Raw genomic sequence first — 22,068 nt, forward strand, 5'->3', positions numbered from 1 at the left:
TGTCAGTTTAAAATTGTTTAATGGGTTATATTTATAAGACCAATTTGCTGCTTATTTCACCGTAACAGATCTGATGGGCATGCCTCACCCGCTTCATTGAAGAACTAGATGTGTTCCATTAAACCACCCTCTTGGAGCCGATGTGTCCACGTGTGGTTGTACAGCTGTTGTACAATAAAAGCATACGCATGCCTGGTACTTTACGGTTTAGTTGACAAACAGCAACTGATTAAAATGAACCCAATCAGGATATCTTCAGCGCCCATATCTGAGAGAACATACATGAGAGAGCATGGAGCACGTGTCTCGTGCTCTAAAAGCAGCTGTCTTTTACTGACAAATAAGGAAAAAACAGGAATCAGTTCTAAGAGAATAAGACCAAGAAAGCAATCTTAAATACCCTTGAGAAGATTTTTAGGAAAAATTAAATATATGGATCGAGGGGTTTTTTAGGTTTTGGGGGTAATTCTAAAGAGGTCATCAAAGGAAAATTTAGCAGAACTGGAAGGAGATTTGCAGAATATTGCTTTACCAGAACAAGTAGTTATTCTAGTACAAACAGGTAGGATGAAGCGAGACAAAGAAATAAAAGTTAAATAACAAAAGAATTAACCTTAATTTACCCTAATTAACCTAGAGATAAATTGGTCTCTGCCACTATATTCTGCCATCACATTATGGTTTTTATAAGTTATTTTTATTGGCCAATTCATCTTCACTTCGACTTTCTTTCTTAACTCCTCATTACTATTCCACAGCTCAATAGCTTTTTTTTCAGAGGACATGTTAAATGGTGGAAAAATAAAATGGATCAATACAGCAACTCAATTAATTCCTCATCTTAAATTCTAATAAAATCAATTTGGAGAAGTGGCGTATCGTTAAGCTTACATCATAATGCAGTAATTAGAAACAACTTTCATCTTGCCAATTCCTTTGAAGATTTTAATGGCAATCAATTAAACATGCCTTACTTCTCCATTAAAGACTTTCAAAATGGAAATTGGATAAGAAGTTAAAGATAAGGTGGCTGATTACACAAACTTACCACCCATCCCCGTTTCAAATATTGCCCCCAAAATGTGCAAACTCACCATTAAAAAGTTAGCATAAGCTAAGTCCCCTTCCTGTAGTACCCAACAGTAAGTTTTCAGCTAATATATCATGTTTCAATAGACAGAGTGGTGCAGTGCTTTGTGATTTGCATATTTACTGAGTAGAAATTTTGGTGTGGCTCACTGTGATCAAATCTTTTTTTAGGTTTACACCCAGCCACTTTTAGGAGTTTACCTACTTTTATATTAAAAGGATGTAACTTAAGATTCGCCGTCTACTATTTAAATTAAAATGTCTCTGCAGATCTTAGAGAGAAGTGGATAATTTTTATATGCTGTTTCAGTAATAGTAATAATTGCAGGTTAGTAGTGAACCCCCTATACTAGGTGCTGCACAAAAAATGGAAAGAGACAGCACCAGGTTCAAATTATCTACAGTTTAGGCAGAAACCACCAGGTACCTCCATTAATTCTTCTCCTGCTAGGAGTTTATGCCCAGAAGGAATTTGCATTCAAAAAGAAAATATGCACACCTAGTCAATGGCTGAACATCCAATTAGCTACACTAGCTCTCCCCTGCATCTCTCTGAAATCCAAGAAATCCAACTTCCTTGATTGTTTGTGTTTCACCTTATTAAACTGCAGCAGCATCTTTCTGACACTGGGATGTCAGCACTGCACGCGCTGTTCTTGGTGATGTCCCAGCAGGGCTGCATGGACCATGCACCTCCACACCAGCCCCCCTGTATTATCACCCCATGCTGCCTGAACCAGCACTTGGGATTTTTTTTTCAGGTTTGCCAAGTTGCTCACATCTTGTATATTAACACTTACATCATAAGCAGATCAGAGGTATTGCCATTGAGATAATCATAGCATAATATAGGTTTTAGATTAATTCCACAACCTGAATACCATTTATTCTGCAGGTCTCTACATTGTCTCTTTTTATTATTTTTATTCATTTGTTCAACTATATGTCCTTTCTACAGTCAAAGAAAAGTGTAACATTTAAGTAAAAAACTCTTCCAAGAATTGAACAACTTGTTCTTTAGTCCACGTCACTGAAATTTTATAGATAAAACTATTTCTGGATGTGTCAGTAAAAGAGACCTCATTGTGCCTACGTTTGCAGTCAGTCTGAGTATCGATGAAAATATGAAATGTTATAATTAGAGTTCATTGTTATAATTAGAGTTCATAACTTTTTATTTCATTAAAAGTTAGCCTTTTGTTGAAAATGTAAAATGAACTTTTGTCTAACAATTTTTAAATTTCTTTCTTGAACATCTTATGAAATATTAGTATGTGAAAACAATTCTATTTTTAAGTTTTCCTGAACTTTCTTACATTTTGAACAGAAAGTGAAGAAAAATGTTAAAAATTAGTCAGACGGATAGTGCCTGTTCCTCTGCAGTACCTGTAAGGTGAGCTTGGTGTTTCTGACACTGATAGAAATGCAGGCACCATCTAAGGTAGGTGAAATTAATCCCACCTCTGGGTCCTCAACCCTATCAATGTCACAAGAAAACTTGTTCAAAGTCAAGAGAAGTGCAGGGTCAAACACCCAAGAACCCACAGACTTCAGCAGAACTGAGGCAAGACATCCAACCAAGAGCAGGTGGAAGCTGTGACTGAGGATGAGCTGGTGGATTTGTGGGTTAGAGTTGGGTTTGTGAAAATCAATGCAGAAGTTTTCATGGCTGCACTATATTACAACTGGAACTGTCCTCAGTTCATTTGTCAGAAACTGGTATTGGCATTAACTTAACCTGGAGTTCATTTGGATTTTATCGATACCCCTAGTTTTCCCACTGAAAGATCAAATGGTGGAAAAATCACCTTTTATATTGCTTAAGCAGTGGTCTTCACAATCAGGAGAATATTGTACTTTTACTACTTAAAATTGCTCCAGACATCTGCAGGTTTAAAGGAAAGCATGTGGCACAAGGGTAATGTAGATATCTGACAAACTAATTCCATGTGAGTGTCAACGCCTGGACTTGACTTTGAACAAGTTTTCTTGTGACATTGATAAGGAGGCATTGCACTCGTCAGGAAGGCAAAGAATTGCAAATGAGAGGTGACTTTTCTGGAAACCAGCTGCTAGCTAGAAGATGAAGCCCAAGTACCCACTGATTGAAGATATTGGAATATCCACCAATGGAAGAGATCAGTCTTAGCAGAATTGAGCCATTTTCAAAATAGAAAATGTGGGACATACTATATGACTCCCAGATATTTCACAGAAAGCCTGAGAAGCTGCATCTTCTAGGCCACTGTCTATGCCACAACTATGTTAAATAAAGATGCAGTGGCACTGGTAATTATCGTCTATTACAACAGAGGTCTAAGAGAACTCCTACATATCTCTAGAGAGAAACAGCACTGCTTTAAAAATTATCACCCCCATGGCAAAGTCCATTGCTGAGTTTGTATTTTCAAGACAGAGGATAGATAGCTGTTTACTCAGAAACTTCTGGGAAAAAAAATTAGACCACGTTAGCAACTGAACTTGGTTCAGTTAACCCTGGTACATGATCTGCACTCAGAAGGACCGCAATCACAGGGTGTATTTGTCAGCCGTGAAGGCCTGGAGAAACTATTTGTTTGCAGAAGTCGGATCACAGTTCAGGTGCTGGATGTACAGACCCCAACCTCACAAACAGCTCTCTGGTCAAGCAATAAATCCAATTTAAACTTGTCCAGAGCACTGAGCCTCACAAAACAACTTTTTATGTCATTTCTCAAAAGCTCTTTCCACAGCTCTGCCCTGCTAATGCTTTTTTGGCACAGCACAATACCTCAGCCATATGAAAAGAGTTGAGATAGCCCAGCTTTCTCCCATCCTCCAGCATGATGAAGGTGTTTAAGAAATGACACCAACTGACTGTTTTCCCATTCCTGCATGCAGTGACTTCTCCCTGCTCAGCAGCAATATCCCTCTGAGATGCTGGGGATCAGCACACATCAAATTTGTGATTGCTCTCCAGCACTGACATCAAGGCTTGGCATCAAGTGCAAAGCATATTAACATGCTAATGGTGATGTCTGTCACTCCTGTTACGTTTGCAGTGATTTCTAAGAGGCTCAAGGAGACCAAAAGACATAGCAGAGAGGCAGCTTTTCTCGTGCCAGCCACTTCACATATGAGTTCCACTGCATTTTGCTGAATACTGTGGTTGCCCACATCCCTCTTCCAGAAGTAGCTAACGAATAGATTCACCAGATATATCTTTCAGTCAGAGCGAGCTGGAAAATCCCATTGCTGGGATGCAAACAAGAATAATGTGACACTTCTGACAACAAACAATGGGATTTGCTGCCCTTAAGGATTCACACTGAACATTCTGTTGGTAGTTTATCTGGACAGCATCTAACACTGATGGGAAGGAAGGGCCAGGTAAAAAATACTGTTCGTTTGCAAAGAAAAGAATTGGGGACATGATATACAGTGTTTCATGCCTCTATTCAAGAAGTGTAATCTAAGTGACCTTAATGGTACCATGAGTCATTACAGACACTAGGAGAGAAGGCAAGATAAGGTTGATTCAAAACATAAATATCTGAGCAATGCTTACCTTTCAAATGTCCACCATGGGATATTCACTAGAGTCAGAATTTCATGCCAACATCCCTTAAGAATTTTTTAACAGGGCTCCTGGGCTATTGGCTGTCCTTTTGTTATGCTCTGGAGAGAAATCAACCATGAAGGAAAGAGATTATTTGAAACTAAAAAGAAATACCAGTATATCTTGCTGTGTGCTTTTAAATTCCCACTGAGTATCAAAGTACAATGCAAGTACTCTGCTAGTCTGTGGCATTCCCAAACAGGTCTCTGAGATTCCACTAGTAAAGAAATGCAACATGTCTTCTACCATTCATTAGCAGCACAAGACACCTCAGATTTTGAAACAGAAGTTTTACAGGCAATTAATTGTCTGATGTTTAAAAGGCCCACAGGTATTGGTTTACACCATAAACCTACAGGCATATGACAGTCTCTGATTAGAAGATGAAATTTCATCTATGTAATGACCTGGCAAAAATTTTTGTTTTTAAAAAAAAAAAGGTCTTTTAGTCTGATTCTATCTTTAGATAAACATACAAGGCTCTTAAAGAAGATCACATCACATAACCATGTTGTCCACACGTAGCCACGGCTAGAATCTGGTCTTTCTGAAGAAGCAACAGTACAGGCAAAAGAGAGAAACTCAAGAAGACAAAAAATGGAATGGATTGCTTGAGAGAGAAATGCAAAAGTGTTAAAGCATTTAAATTTACAAAGCAATTAGGAAAAGAAAGCAAAACCCGACAGAAATTATTTAAACATTAACAGGGAAGCTGCAAAATTTCCATCAGCAGAGATATTTAAGGAAAGGTTAGACTGGCACAGTTTCAATCCAAGTCAATACCCTCTTAAGGAAATGGCTTGACCAGAAATCTTTTCTAGCCCAGCATTTCTACGGCATTCTCACCCTCTTCTTCAGCTCCTCTACACCGATTAAAAAAGCTGAAGCTGCACAACAGGATTTTTGAGTGTCTGATTTCCAGCAGAGCAAGGAGTTTCTCAATGTCAGAACTGCAGGAGACAGCAGAGGATGTTTTCTGTGGCGCCATTTGCTGTAGAGAGCATTGCTCAAATCCAACAAGTCGCCTGAGCAGGGCGACTGCCAGCTCCACAGCCTGGGCAGGTGGCCGTAATTTAGCCCTCAGGTCATCCAAACTTTGTCTTCCATAACCGTGAACTTGTGGGTAAGATGCCACAGAGTCACTTTCATATAGGGAAAGATGTTGCGCACAGGCTGTAAAATGAGATTTTTGCTCTGCTGTCCTTGTAAGAGTTCAGGTGTAAAGACCAGGTTTGTTTTCGTTTGGTTTTTTAAACAGAACAAATAATGTTCTTCATGTTATTTTCTGCACATGGAGGAATTCTTGTGTCAGGGAATGGCTTAGATAACAGTCAGAGTGAGAGTATCAAACTTTAAAATTGTTAAATATTATAAATTACTTTAATTTATGACTCCCATACTGATATTCTTCAAGCAGTAGCTCTTCTGCTGTCTCTTCCCTGCCCCAGAAGCTACGCTGTAATTAAGAAGGGGCTTTATAGGTCACTTGACTGTCCCTTTGGCCAGGTTTACTGGGTTAGATCCTGATCTGAGAGGCTTACACTCAAAACCAGGAGCGCAATCAATTTCAAGTGGTTAATCAGGTCCTGAAATTAAAAGCCAATACTGTGTTCAAACTCTTCTTTCTTATCAGTCGTGGTCTGTACAGATCCCACTTCACCTTTAACATAGTCTATTTAGAAACTAAACCATCTTAAACAACAGCTCATTAATATCGTTAAATTCTGTTCATTTTTATGAAGGCATGTTTGTGTATGATTAACCTGCTTATGAAGCCTTGCTAGACTTGCACAAGGATTTGGCTGAGGCTAAGCAGAACAAATGGCTTTATTTGTCCCTGGCAGGCAGTTTTCCTCCTTTACTCTCACACCTTCTCCTCTCTTACTGGTTTTAGACACTGTTGCACATTTCTTATCCCTGAGGCTGAGAGCTCTATTATTTATTTATACAGATCCCCACCAAATGGAGCCCTGATCCTTTCATGAGAATCCCTGGTGCTGCAGCAATGCAAATTCATCACACAGGGCCGAAGAGCTCACCTCCTGCTGGGTAGCTTTGCTCTTGGCCACTATGCCGTTAGCATTCATAATTTCCAGGACTGATTTAGTATAGCAGCAAAAGCTTGGGAATGAGATGCAGGCACAGCAAAAGCTCCGAATGTGTGGAGGGGACAACTTGCTGCACGAGCATCTCAACTGGGAGCTCTGCTCACTCTTCATCAAACCTCAGGTTAGCCTTCGGAGCCTGGTCTCCAACAAACCTTTGATGGGCTGTGGACCGGCCCAACCTCTGTGGCAGTGGCCATTTTCCTCAGGGAAAAAGAAACGCAACAGGGAAAGAAAGTCCCAAGAGTGGGAAGTGGTCCATCTTCTTCACAAAGCAAACATCTGTGGAGTTTCTGCCCATGGGGCTGTAACGAGCCTTAGACCCTGGTGGCAACCAGGACTCCAGGAGAAATCTCTGTAGTTCTCCCAAAATTGCAAGGCCTCAAGGAGAGTAGGAATAGAGCAAGAATGTGCAAAAGATCTGCTCCTGCCCTGTCCTTCCTGCTGTCACCATGCTGGTGCATGCTTTCCTGTGGCTAGCACACAGAGTTTGGGGACTAAGATGGGAAGCTGTTATTGATTTCTTTCATAATTACTTATATAGCACTCAAAACATACAGATTAGCAAAAAATATTGATTTTTGTCAGCGCCTACTTCACAAACCAAAACTGCCACAGGAACTTCACCGTTTCCCAAGATGACAGGAAAAACAAGAGACATCTCATTGTGCGTGCTGAGTCTGTTGCACTGTGCATTTCAATTACTCTTGTCACTGAAAATATCTTACCATGTGTTTACTAAAGAATCAACATCTCCCCTTGCCTGACCCCAAATTTCCCTCTCCTTTCCTTAATCAGTACACCTGTCAGAAATATTCTTGGTTTTCTCCATAGGTTCTGATATTGATTTGAATCAAGTGCCTGTGTCTGAGGAGGAGCTGAGTTCAGAGAATGAAAATCAGTACCAGATAGGAACTATGTCCCTTTTCTACCCCACATGGAAATGAAAGAGTTTGAAACAGTGAAGGAATCAGGAGAATGAAGGTTGTATTTTTCTATAGTGCAGAGGCTAAGGCCCTGTGCAGTTTCCAGAAGGCATTCAATCTCATCTTTCTAACCATCTTTGCCAGAAAAAAAGTTCTACTTTAATTAGAGAGATGCAATTATGCTAAATTGTGCAGAGGTAAATGAGACTCAGTCATGCATGAGGGTCTTAGAAGAAGAAAATGGGGCAGATTTTGTGGTTTCCATGGAATTAGTTTTCCTGTCAATCAATTTGATCTGAAAAGCTGGGCTGAGCAGTCTTTCTGGATTTTATTATTATAGCATCAGGAAATTGCAGTGACTTGAGAGGCTATCCACAAGCCAAAAACACTTTTACAATTCTCAGACATTTTTGCAGCCTTTCAACAAAATTTAGGGATTAAAAGTGCCTGCTTTTTGGTGCGCTCTACATTTTCTGAATTTTGTTGTAAATGCCACCAATTGATTAAGTAAGTTGCTTTTATTTATTTTTGTCTTCAAGAGCTGTCAGAAGTCCAGGCTTTTTACCACCATCACTACCTGCAGTTTCTTTGAGAGTTAATAGGTAGAAAAGTGAAGACATCTTATATGTGACTAGCACTTAGTGGTCCAGGAGGGAGAATGAAACACTAATGGATCCCTTGAGAAGCAGAGTATGAGGAATAGTACTGTACCACAGCAAGCAGAAGAAAACCCTATAAAGGGGAGGGAAGATGTAAAATGACCAAATGCATGTATAACAGTAAAGGCAATGCTGGTAGGACCCTAGAGATAGGGACTAGACAGGGAGGCAAAGAAGGATGAAGGAGTGGAAAGGACATCTTTCCGAGTGCTTGCCTCTATTGTCCATGTTATTTTCTTTAAATGAACCTGTATCTAAACAAAAAGATCCCTGAATCATTTATTAGGGGGAGGATGGGGTTCTGATCTCCGTGCATGCACAAATTCACGTACGCAAATACAAGCACATGGATTAACCCTGTTATTCCAGGCTGTGTTGGGGCGTCAGAAGGAGGTCACCATGTGGGGAAACAGCCTGAGGAAGTCCTGGCAGCAGAAGATCCCATAATCTTTCTCTGGACAGAGCAATAACACGGGTAAGTCTGTTTGTGGGAAGTGCCTAGGAAAGTCAAGGTCAGGCCTGAGCAAAATCTCTGCCTCTCAGATTTCCAGGGAGCTGGAAGTCAATTGAAATAACCTTGCAGTGTTAGTTTACATACTTCCAGGAATGCAAAAATTGCTGAATTTGTGAGAGCTGGAACACCTGCAGGAGCCCGGAGAGATTTGAAATCTCAGCAAACACAAGCACAGGTCAACCGTCTGAACTCAGCTCTGGCACTTCCCTCTGGAGAACAGCCTGGGAGAGGTGGCAAGTCATTTATACTCTGTGATTTCCTCGGCCAAGCGGGACTTCATGGCCCAGGAAGGACTGCTGCTGTACAGACAGGAAAGCACAACACAGGTATCAGCACAAGGTTGTGTCTCAGAGAGAAAATTAGCTGGTGGCCTAGAAGTATGCCAGGCATCTCCCTGTCCATCCTCATCAAATCTCAAATGGAAGTCAGGACAGATTTTCTCTACATGTTATCACAACTGGTCCCCTTTCTTGTCTCCTTGTCTGCATGTAGCTAGGCTCAGACTGATAATTTGGGCTCTCCCCTGTCTATCCTCAATGCCTTGTGCATCGTAGACTTCGCCCGGACTTTGAAGCTGCTAAATCTAAGCAGGAGCTCTGTTTTGCAAGCTGTTTTGTGTCTATTAGCTCTCTGTAGGCTCACAGCTTCCAGACTCCCCTGAACTCTTGCCACAGAAACAAGTAACAGTCTCTGTGACTTTCATCCATGGCATCCTGCAAAGGAAAGCAAATGTATTGCATAAAAACAGACTTTTTGGCCCTGGAAACCTGAAAATGGGAAAAAATGTCTAATTAGGAGTGAGGTGAAGCGATGTTCATTCATTTTTTAAGCTTAATGAAGTCCATGGGAAAAAGGAACTACAGAAATGCAAAGTGTTGTCATCACTGAATGCAACACTACCAGAAAAGCAAAGCAATGAGACACAGGTTAGAGTTACTGCAGCTCCACAAGCTATAGGTCATTCACTGACAAAAAATGAAGGAAGTTCATGCTGACACAATTCTCCTCACTTGCAATAGGCCAAAAGAAGGTCCCGTGAGTCGATAACTGCATAGCCAGTGAAGGGTGACCTCACTTTGCTGTGGTAACTCCACTTCCTGATGGAACCTCCAGGATGGCCATTTTAGCAAATTATTTAAAATACGAACACAATGAAAATTGGTCCCATTGTGATTTCCTTAAAGTCATAGAAGAAAAGGTAACAACATCGGGAAGATAACACAAGCCCACTGTCTACTTTTTTGATTCTCTTAAGGACCAAGCTGATACCCAACGGGAAAATTTGATGCCAAAAGAGCTGCCTAGATACAGCCAGTACTTCAGATCCTACTCACCTAAGCTGTTTTATTTTCCTGACGATCTGCAAATGCTTTCTGCCTTTCTCAGAGTCTTAATGCATCACATATTTGTAGCAACAGAGTTGCTGTGGGATAGGTCCATTTGGTTGGTTGTACAGCTCAGATCGGAGGTTGTTTTAGATGAATAGAGCCTGTCACTTTTAAAGTAACAGCTGTTACTCATAAAATTGGACATTCTCCAGCTAACCACTGTTATGAACAGAAGAGTAAATAGAGTCCATTTAGCAGAGGCAAGAAACTGAGTGCTGCTAGAGAGCCATGACTGTCACAGGTGACAGCTGTCCTCTGAGCTGGAAGTAAGGTCAGGTAACAGAAATGTCCTCCCATCTGCTGCTTCTTCAACAATAATTGTCAAACTTATGCTTTACATTGGCGATTGCCTCAGGTAAATCAAGCCTTGACATTTCTTGCCCTAAGTAAGCTCATGGAAATAAGAGCATAGATTTTTGCAAGCTGTTTATCCAAGCAGCTAGGCCCTGGAGAAGCTCACCCAGGGAAAGGTGTAAACCCTCACTAAAAGAGCTTTCAAAAATAGGTTAAATGAATACCTATAAGGTGACAGCTCTGTTTATTAACCTTTCCATGGAACAAGGAGGCAGCTTCAATATTCCTCTGTATCCTGTTGTCGTGGTTTAAGCCCAGACAGCAACAAAGCACCGCAAGGCCACACACTCACTCCTCCCCCCCCCCGGTGGGATGGGGAGGAGAAAATATAATAAAAGGCTTGTGGGTCGACACAAGGACAGAGAGGGATCACTTACCAGTTATGGTCACCGGCCAAAAAACAGACTCAACTTGAGGAAAAGACAAAATCAATTTAATTTGTTACTAATCAAGTCAAAACAAGATAATAGGAAGTAAAACCAAACCTGAGAACACCTTCCCCCCACCCATCCCTTCTTCCCGGCTCAAGTCCACTCCCAGTTTTCTCCACCTCCTCCCTCCCAGCAGCGCAGGAGGACGGGGAATGGGGGCTGGGTTCAGGTCATCCCACCTTGTCTCTGCCGCTCCTTCCTTCTCAGGGGAGGACTCCTCACTCATCCTCTGCTCCACCATGGGGTGCCCTCCACAGGAGACAGTTCTCCATGAAATTCTTCAACATGAGTCCTTCCCACGGGCTGCAGTTCTTCATGAACTGCTCCAGCCTGGGTCCCTTCCACAGGCTGCAGTCCTTCAGGCACAGACTGCTCCAGCCTGGGCTTTCCCATGGAGTCATGGCCATCTTGGGAGGCCTCCCCCTGCTCTGGCGTGGGTTCCTCCGTGGGCTGCAGGTGGGCATCTGCTCCACCGTTCACCTCCGTGGGCTGCACCTCCTCCCCCTCCTTCTTCACTGACCTTGGTGCCTCCATAAATGTTTCTCTCCCATCCCACTCCCCTCCTCTCCTGCAGGTTTCCCCTTCTTAAATATGTTATCCCAGAAGCACTGCCACCATCGCTGATTGGATCAGCCTTGGCCAGCAGCGGGTCCAGCTGGAAGCCAGGGAGTTTCTAGCAGCTTCTCACAGGAGCCACCCCTGTGGCCTCTCCCCCATTACCAAAACCCCACCATACAAACTCAATACACCTGTGATATCAACTGACTTGCTAAAAGATGTAGATATATTGACATGGTTAATAAATCAATAGGCCAGTCTTATTCTTCTCTGAGTCAAAGATCACATGTTAGATCACAGGTATTTGGTGTTGCATTAACTGTTGTAAATGTAATAGCGTCAAATGTAAGTGCCTACAATATGGATATCTGCATCCACAGTGCTCATGCTGGGAAAGATTCATTTGCCTACACTTATGCATCTCGTGCAACAAGAGATACAATAGACTACCCGAGTCATCAGAGGCTGGCAGATAGGACAAAGGACTTCTGGGATGCCAGCACCCTTCCAGCAGGCTGAGTGCAGTTGGAGACTAACCAAAATATCCCAGAGCATTTACAATCACAGGCCACTGAGGATTACCCTTGAGACAGCCCAAGTGGCAAGCTAAGCAATGACACCAGACATTGGAGTAACAAACATGGACAACTACTTTAGGCTGACACAATCATGTTCCTACTTTATCTACTAGCTAGTTCCCACGGACTGAAAAAACTTATAAGAGACATGCCTTTACATAGATGTCAAAATTTTAGAGGTCTACATGCAGTCATATGAATTCTACCCCATACACAACAGGGCAACACAATTTCCCTTGATCTAAACCAACACGAAGAGCCGGCAGCTCACTGTTGGAGAGTTACACTGGGTGGAAGAGTTTACAGCTTACAGGAGAACTCAATCTAGCCCAGTTTCCTACAGGGAGGCCTTACTGGTCCAAGTCCTGCTGCTGGAATCATCACTGGGAAAACACCTCTGTGAATGAGGTACAGCACGATAACAGCAGATTTTCTGTAAGTCCTGCAACATTTATTTTGCTCTGGAAAGAGCCCTACGAACCCTATGGTCCCCTCTTCTGGCTTGGCTGCTTCACAGTTCTGACATTCCCCTGAGTTTTCTGCTGTGACCACTATGTAGAAGCGCTTTGTCCTACATCCTATATTGCAAGACGTGATGAAGGGCCCAGGAATGTCCTTTCCAAATCTTACTGTATTTATTCTCCCTGTGCTTTTGTTCTTAGTGACATTTACTAATAAATCTGTGCTAAGACTTATAGCCAGGATGTGTCTTGAACTTAACAACTAGGAGGTTAACAGATCTTGGAGGAAAGTGTGTGAGAGAGAGAGAAACCATTTTTTGCCTCCTGAAGCTGCTATCAGCTAGAATAGAATAGCATAGACTATTTCGCTTAGAAGGGACCTACAACAATCATCTAGTCCAAGCTGGTTAATAAAACTGGCTAACCCAAAATCTTGCATCTGTTTCAGTCCAACTGTCCCATATCATGGATGAGGAACTGAGAGTCAATAACATGTCCAAAAGTGACAAGCTCAAACAACTGAAGGAGTCTCTAAGCCCTCCGGTCTCAACTACAGAGCCATCACTACCGCAGGTCTAACAAAACTTTCCCGCAACTGTCTCTCTTTTTTCTACATGGAAGTCTTCCTATATTCCAAAATAGCGGTGCCTACTACAGAGCCCATTCTTGGGCAGAAATTTGTCCCATACTGGATTTCCAAAACTTCAAGTACCAGCATGTTCTGTTAAGGGTTGCACATAAAAAATATTCATGAGCTCCATTTTAAAAGGACGCACTAGCCTCAAGCAATGTTCAGGTCTGGGTTTTATTTTTAAAAGTATTGAGTGAAAGGCAGTGTCAGTGGAGAAGGGAGTGCTCATGCATTTCTTTAGATTTTCCCAGTCAATGCAGAGCCAAAGAAGCCTAGTTATTCTCATACCTACCATATATACAAATCTAAGTGAATCAGGTGCAGCAAATGGGTAGAATTTCATCATCTAATTGTTGGTATCTCTTCTGTTGAATAGTGCGGCATTACAAAAAGATCCCTAAGATCAGATCTTAACTTCAAAAAGGTTGATGGTGACAGAATTTGCTCACAGGCATGCACTGAGATAGGCATCCCAGAAGGCTGCTTGCATCTCATCTTAAAGGCATTCCCTGGCAAGTAAAACCCTTTCTCTTATTGCAGGGCGGTTTGTTTGACTGCCTCCCAGAAGAGGTCAGAACTGATGTGTGAAGGGTGCACCCTCATCATAAATCCAGAGAGTGACATGCTTCTTCAGCTCACTGCATGCAAGTGCCTGAGCACTGTTTCACTCACAGAGCAGATTCCCTTCTGCCACACACGAAAGCATTATTAGCTGAAACTCAGCCCTGTATGAAACACAATGAGATGGATTCCCAGGCCTCTTTTTTCTTCTCCTTTCTCAGTGACTGAACTATCATGCCAGCTAATTTAGAGAGAAAATGTGCTGCAAACGAAGGGAGAAAAACAAATTATTTTCCTTTCACTACAGATCGCTTCCAATTTCTCAATTTAAACCGCATCCAGGATGCACAACAAGTTGCAGATCTCAGGGTGATCTTACAGCCGCATCTGCTGGGGAAGGCTGCAAATAGGAAAACCCTCACCAACACTCTTGCTCCACCACCAGCACCTCTGCAATTAGGGACCAGCTTATCACTTGCTGTGAACGTGTTGGCTTTATGTCTTTTCCAGTGACCTACCATACTCTTTAGAGGTCTTTATATCAAGATATAGGTAGTGTCCTATCAGGTAAATGTATGGGTGGCAGTAAGCACTCCAGAGCCATAAGGAAAGCACCATAACAGATACTGCAGGTGGAAATTCCTGTAATATTGGACATCCCAGTAAAGGGTTATCTCTGATGAACCATCCACAGAGCTGTCAAGTTCCCAAGTCAACACACCTTGGCCACTGCTTCTGCTGCCAGGTAAAGGAAAATGAGGCAATACCACTTTGGAAATGGCCGCGGCAGAATGGTAGCTCTGCTACACAGCAAAGAGAGTCAGCACGGAGAAATCTGCCCTTCTTGTTGCCAGTGTCCTGCTAGTACCTATGTTGTAGTGGTGAACCATGACTCCACACCAGTGTCCACCCAGTCGCTCCTGTTTCACTGTGTGATGATAAGCAGCTCTGTGGAAGAGTGAGGAAAGGGAGCAGTGTGGGCAGGAAATGAGGGAGGAGGATTTGTAGAGAGGAAGAATGCTAATGTGCAGCTGGAGAGGGATGTGGTCGGAATAATACAATGACAGGGGAAAAAAAAACAAAGAGGGGGAAAAACCAAAATGCATATGCTTTCATTATTTGACAAAAGAATCCTGAGGACACTGATACTAGTGTTGGCTGGCCCTCGTCAGGTCAGGGTCCAGCAGGAACTGGACCCTTTCATAAAGACCATCAGCAGCATTGCCATCTGCCCTGTTTCCATTGAATGTGTTACCAGAAATTTAAATCATTTTAAAATTGTAGCTCCTGGAGGGAGCTGTTATCTGTGGGCCTCGCTGATGGCTAGAGCACACAGGTGGGAGCTGTGGGCAGAGAGTGGGCTCTGGGCTTGTTCCATCCATACATACTTCCACGCCTTCATCTTTCTATCCCTTCATTCCTCTATCCCTCTACCCCTTCATCCCTCCTGGCTTCCCCAAGGTCACTAGAGAAGAAAGCAATAGTGACAAGGTTTGGCTGGGCATGCCCTTCTGTTGTGATTTGGTGGAAGAACACACCCTTCCTTAGTCCCATCAGATGCTTCTCCCGCTGTTGCACTTTATTCTCCAGTGGAGATGGTAAGACAGAGAAAAAGAGTAAGAATAGGACAGGGGCTTCAAATCAACCCATGGAGCAAGTTCAAAACAAAACCAAGGAGGTTCATCATGAAGCTGGGGAGCTCTTCATCACAGGATGTTGTAGGTGCTGAAAAGTGACAAGTATTCATGGGCACGTTCAGGCCAAGGGAGCTGTTGATTTTACAAAATACACAGAAACCACCTCCAGGTCAGGAAATCTCTGAACGCCAAGTGGTTGGATGCCAGAAGAGTAATTCAGGGAAATATATGCCTACCTTGTTCTTATACCTGGTATCATACTGGACCATCGTCAGAAACAGGACACTAGGCTACACAGCCAAAACAGCCTTTCTTATGTCCTTCTGTTAGCCCAGGACCTGTTACATCCTTCATGTAAACAACATCCCCTCCTCCCTTCAGTGCACACACAAACACACAACCCTTCACTCCAACAGACACCTTTTGGTCTTTCAGTATGTCCCACCTCTTCCCACCAATATCATCCCAGCCCCCTACCTTTAACATCAGTGTCGCGCCAGTCCCTCAGACCCCCCTTTCCAATATTGACCCCATATTCAGCTTCCAGCATCATTTCAATCACTCAAAGGCTCCAGGGACTATGACAGTAGATCCAAGTTAGTCCCAGTAATGCCTTAGTCCCTCCTGCCTCAGGCCCCCCACCAAGAACCTCAGGTTCCCAGGCTCAGGTCTGGGAGATGGCAGGAAAGTGTGAAAGCAAGGAGACATGATTTGGGAAGGGAAGAGTAAGCTAAATAAATCTACAAAACAAACAGGATGTCTTATCTTCTGCTACTTCAAAGTCTGGCTTGTTTTTTCTCTCCTAGCTTACACTTTTTTTCCTAGTTGCCAGTGCCAACACGTACTCTCAAGAAGATGCTTTTAAAGCTTTGTTTGCTTCATAAAATGCTATTTTTGTTCTGAGGTGTAATGAGCACCTAAGAAATCTCTTGTACCCCTGTCAAAGAATAAAATCTATCTAAAGAAGATGTCTTTTCTTAGGAAAGAGCATAAGCTCAGTCCAAAACAGCTCTATGATACAAAATGACTTCCAATAACTTGGACTATCTTTGTCTTAGAATCTGTTGTCCTAAGGCATCTTGTGTAAAGGGAACAAGTGCAACATTTACAGGTTGGCTTAGGGCATCTCATTTAACAGTTTACAAACTGTTCAGGCTTTGCTTGCCCACAGGCTTTCCCCCCCACTTCTTCCTTAGACAACCATGTCTTCAGGCAATATATGTGCTAGGATTGACCAAATGCCATTGACACGTTTCTTTTGCCAGAAGGGAGGTGTAATACACACCCAGCTACCCATTCAAGCACGATAATTTGATCATTACCATCCTGGTCTTGCAGCACGTTCCTGCAGGCTTGTAAGAAATTGTTTGTTCTGATGGCAAACATCACCACAGCAGCAAATACTCCTTTTCAGGCAGCATTGCTGGGCATGGCTTTTTGTTTTCTAAAAATGGCTCTTTAATAGATCTCTGAGATCCTGAAACTCAGTCAGGGACGTGTCTGTTGAGAGGGGATGGGGGGCAAGCAGCCACCCTGATTAATAGGATGATGATGAATTGTGTGCGTGACCTGAGCCATTATTTGTGCCTTTTCCATCTCAATCCAAGAGCTGCTTCAGCAGAGCAGCCATCCAGGCAGGGCACTGGGAAGTCACAAGGCTCTGAAAGATGCACTTTTATGTGCAGAAACAATGGTTATTTTTAATCTGCCTCACATTTCAGGGCTCTGTGCTGCTTTCCCTGTAGCAGGGAGAGGGAGGTGAGACCCTGCCAGGTATCTGCTGGCTGCAGTAAGATCACACATGCAGGTCCACGCTCAGAATATTTATTAAACGAGACAAGAGCGAGGAGAGACAGTACATGACATGCAGATCAAATATCAGCCGCAGAGGTCACAGAGGTTGTCACAAGCTCGACAACATGTTTAAAATCTTCCTGGCAAGCTCTGACTATAGACTCGTCCTTGTTCTGCATCTAGCTCTTTGGCCATACAGAGTGGTCTACACTGGGAAGGTAAGAAGGACACAGGCTTGGGCACTCATTTGCCACTGGCTGGGCCACTTTCATCTTGACTTGAAGCAATTATGTCCCCTTCTAAGTAGCTCTTCCCCAGACAATGTCTAAATATCATTTGAGGAGAAGCACAGGCCAGGGACTGCTCCCAAAGGGCAGAACGAATCGCCCATTTTAGGTAAGAGGGTTTAATCATACACATGCCAACTTGCTATGTGTCCTTCAGACCAAAGAATGGACTGTGACCCTTATTTACCCATAAAACATTGCCATAGAAACTAGACTTTAGACCCAGCTGAATTTATTTTAGGATGATTGTTATAGCCTAGTGGTATTTCACAGAGAAAATCAAGAAAAGAAAAAAAAAACCACTAGATCTTCTTCCTCCATAGACTTAGACTGCACCACTAAAGTCAAAGAGGAACCAGCAGGAATGACAGCCTGAAGCACTGCAGCTTTGGTTCCTTCTGGTGACGACTATTGATGATATGCCTCCAAACTGTGTCAGCTTACCTGGGTATTTCTATGGTTTCCCATCATCCCATCACTTGAGAAAGATGCTAGGACTTAACCACATATTGCAGGACCACATTTCTGTGTGGCAATCTTACTATATACGCAGTGACACTATGGCTACAGGATGTTTGCAACTAGGGCATATATGTTATTCTCCATGTACAGCACCTGAATTGAGTTTAACTGTCCCGCCAGCTCACTGTATGCACACTTCTCATCCTGGGACAGTTTTCTGCCCACACCCTCCTCTGCTTTCTTCTGGAGTTGTGCCCACCCAAGCAAAGTGTGTAGGTCTGTGCTATTGGCAACAGGAGACCGAGGCAATGATTCCTAAAAAAATCATAGGTAGCATAAAACTAAAACTCCAAACACTTTGGTCCGGAGTTATGCTTTTAGCCCCTTTAGCCTTTCCCTGTCTAGATCCAAGCATTGTCCTTGCATCCACCTTCTGCTCTTTCAACCATGTTCGCTGTTGGACTACCACATCTCTTCGGTGGCCCCAATTATTATTTCTTCTTCTGGGCTGCTCAGTCCCATCCCTAGTTCCTGCTCTCAGCACCTCCAACTCCCTGTCCTGACTCTCCATGGAGCCCTGAGGCTGGCTCCTGCCTTGCCCTTCAGACTGCTGCATACCATCCCTTTGCCATGTTCTCACCTTGGCTTCAGTACCCCAACCTTGCTTCTGCTGTAGCTCTGGGCGAGACTGCCCATGCTCTGACCAACAGCTCCTCCCACAGATATCCAGTGTTTGCCTTCCATGCACTTCGTACTGTATAAGCAAGCAGAGTAAAAACAACTTAGGATAAGGGCTGTTTGCAAATTACAGGCTTTGGTTTTGGCTAGTTACTAAGGCAAGACATCACTTGCTTTCCAGAGAGAAATAAAATCTGACTTTTTTTGGCTTTCTGCGTATATTTTCATTGAAATTTTAATTTTCCAAATGAACTCTAGCCAGGCTGAGCTTATGGCTTCTACAGGGTTTTGAGCCCAGGCGGGAACATAGATTTTAGTACACTGCCTCTGCTTCATTGCAGTGGCTGGAATTAAATTATTGACTTCTTCATGCGGAAGGCTCTGGGATTTGCAAAGTATAACTTCTTCATCAAGAGCAGTTGCTTATATGAATTAACTAGAGCTTTAGGACATGGAATTCCAACATGCAAACAAAAAAATCCTGCTTGGGCAAGGGTTAATGACTCTGCCAAGCTCAGTCCAGGGCTTCAGCCTTTGCTGGAGGACTGCAGTGCCTGAGGGCAGTACAAGAAAAATACCAAGGGAAGGGGAATACTGACTTTGTTGACAAAAATCCTCAGTCTTGATTTCTTTATCAAGGCAGAGGTTTCTCCCGAACTGATCGATACTGTCCTGCTCTGGCCTTCTCTGATGTGTGAAGATGGGCTTTGCACTACTGCTATAATTTTAATGAAAGAAGTTATCTCTCATAAAAGATAGAGAGATAAACTCTCTCATAAAAGAGAAGTTACCATGAAGCCTGGTGAGTCAGGAAGGAGAATTCTAACCAGTCAAGTGATTTTCAAGCTAGGGAGCAGGAGCAGTTTACAGTAAAACAAGTCCATTGGCACTTTCTTCCTTAACCAGCTCTGCGTTTTGTTGGCTTCTTTGCATGCATTTAGATATACACATCTGCCTAACACCATGTAGAGAGCATTTGCACTAACTACAGTTCAGTGGGATGACTCACACACAAGTTTCTGCAAGACTGGGATGTGCATTAGTAGGAATTTCAGGGGTTTAGATGGCTATGTTCATCTAATAAATTAGACATAGTATACATTTCTGACCAGTGTTTAACTTTTGATCAAGCTTCTGAAAAAGAAGTGAAATGTATATTAATAAAGGAGTCTGGAGCTCTACAGGACGTAAAGGGAAGTTTCAAAGACAAGAAATCAAGTCCACAAACATGATTTCAGAGAGAGAAGCAAATAATGAATATATTTTCCCTCCATGAGTAAGCAAACAGATGGGAAGTGGTGCAGAGGCTTCAAAAGGGAAAATCATGAAGCTGTGTTCCAAAGAAAAAAGCTGCAAGACCCATTCAGATGTGTCTCGCTGGCTCATCAAACAGAGGCAACCCAACAAACTGGGTGAAATCCTGCTTTGTTAGATGGAGCTTTGGTTTTTCTCCCTTGTTCTTTTATCCCCTGTTGTTTCTTGTTTTTCTTGCAGGAAGAGAAGGAGCCCAGGGTGACCTCTCCCCAGCTCCTTTCATATCAAAGCTGTAGAGCTGAATGTGCTCTAAAATGAACTGGGTTTGCCAAGCAGCATTCACCCCAATGCTCAGGACTCTTTTGAAGTTTGCCAGACACTGCGAGTGACCACTGCTCTTCAGGCAACAGCCACAAAATATGAGCAGAGCCTCCGCCAGCATAAATCACCAGTTCGCTGCATCTGAGGACCTGCCTCTTCCTTGGGCCTTCACTGCTGCCTCACACTTGAAGGTGGCACTTCAGCCCATTTCTGATGGACTATGTCATCCTAGGAGATGTGAGCAGCTCTCTCTACAGCCTCCTGACTGGTTCAGCAGATCCTTCAGTCTGCCTAAAGTAGAAAGCAATGTGCATTCACCTGTTAAGCAAATACTATCAGTAGTGTCCTCTTCAACAAAGGAAGCGCAAACAAGAAAGCATATGCTGTGGCAAAGCTGTCTATCTGAACTGAACTCTTTTTGCTCTCATCCATTTATTTTTTTTAGCATGTATGTTCACAGACACTCTTTCCCTCTGATCATAATTCAAAGGTGATCTTGCAGTCTTCAACAGGTCCATAGCTTGTGATATAGAAACTTCAGAGCAAAAACTTTGCCCAAACATCTCAGACTCTCTCAACAACTAAATAAATGGAGGTTTTTCCAGAGCAAGCGACGTTCCACCCCAAGCATAATAGTCTTAAATGCTGGCAAAACAGGAGTGTATGGCCTGTGTCCTATGTGCTCAAGATCCTGCTCACACAACTCTAGTTTCCATGTTGATCAGGCACTAAACCAACACAGCCTCATATTTTATCCTTCTTCATTCTTGTTAGCTTGACTGGCTTAGCACTTGCATGGGGAACCATGAATTTGACCTTCCAGGCACATTACCTGCATAGAAACTCCCTCTTGACCCTCAGACCCATCTTATGAGACTATCCAGTAACAGCCAACTACTATTTCTGGTAGTTTTCGAAGCAATATTATGCACACAACTTTTACACATGCCAAGGGTTGAACGTTTATCTTTTCTTTGCCCATGGTGGGATTCCTTGTAGTCTTCCCAAATTTCTAATTCTAAGACTGCATTTCTACAAAGGGCACATCTCAAAGCAAACTCTCTATAGAAAGTATTTCTTTAGGAGGTGTATTCATTCCATATAATACCAGGCAGGAATAAGATTATCTCACACACAGGAATGTTTCTGATACATTTAAGGCAAAATAACTATTGATTCTCATGCACAAACAGAAGAGTAAATATGACAGAGATGATTTCACTGCTTTGAAAATTCCAGGAAGTAAAAATAAATAAATACAAACTAACCACTGTGCGTTTTGTTGGATGAAATCAGTAAGAAACGATATTTTTTTTCTGAGAGTATAAGAGCATATTAAAGACAATGAAAAGGTAGGTTTTTTTGTTTTTTAACAAGGAGGAAACAATAAATGCACACTTGCATCAACTGATAGTCACTGTCGGGGCAGATACGATTGGCAGCTTTCTCCAGCTACAGACAGCAGATTGAAAGAAAACTTTGGGGAAGTAAAACGGGAAGTTTAGAAGGAAAAAAAAAAAAGAGTAGCCTGAGAGCAGGAACGTCAGCAACATTTGTCTTTCTGAGTGGCAGAAAGTTATCAGAAGGTCAGTCACACCAGGAAGACAGCCACACAAAGTATAGTATGGCAGCCATGTGCAATCCATCTGCTTTTTTGCATTTCAGATTGTACGCGTCTAGTTTAAAAAATAAACCAAAACATTTAATAACCCCAGAAGGCCAAAGGGGACTGGGATTTGAATGACAGAGATTGGATTTAAATGAGAGATCCCAGCCAGACAG

The 22,068-nt window shown here is 42.7% G+C and overlaps 1 long non-coding RNA gene across 1 annotated transcript in view; it reads right to left on the bottom strand.

Annotated features, from left to right (window-relative positions):
* Positions 1–246: 246 nt before the first annotated feature.
* The window catches only part of LOC115340824, a 78,501-nt gene continuing 56,679 nt past the window's right edge, over positions 247–22,068 (bottom strand). The window contains exons 2-3 of the long non-coding RNA XR_003923195.1: positions 4,637–4,746; positions 247–333 (exon numbers count right to left, since the gene is read on the bottom strand). This is a non-coding gene — a long non-coding RNA (uncharacterized LOC115340824). The remainder of the gene's footprint in view (positions 334–4,636; positions 4,747–22,068) is intronic.

Source organism: Aquila chrysaetos, chromosome 4 (genome assembly GCF_900496995.4).
Source record: "Aquila chrysaetos chrysaetos chromosome 4, bAquChr1.4, whole genome shotgun sequence".
Classification (NCBI taxonomy): Eukaryota; Metazoa; Chordata; class Aves; order Accipitriformes; family Accipitridae; genus Aquila; species Aquila chrysaetos.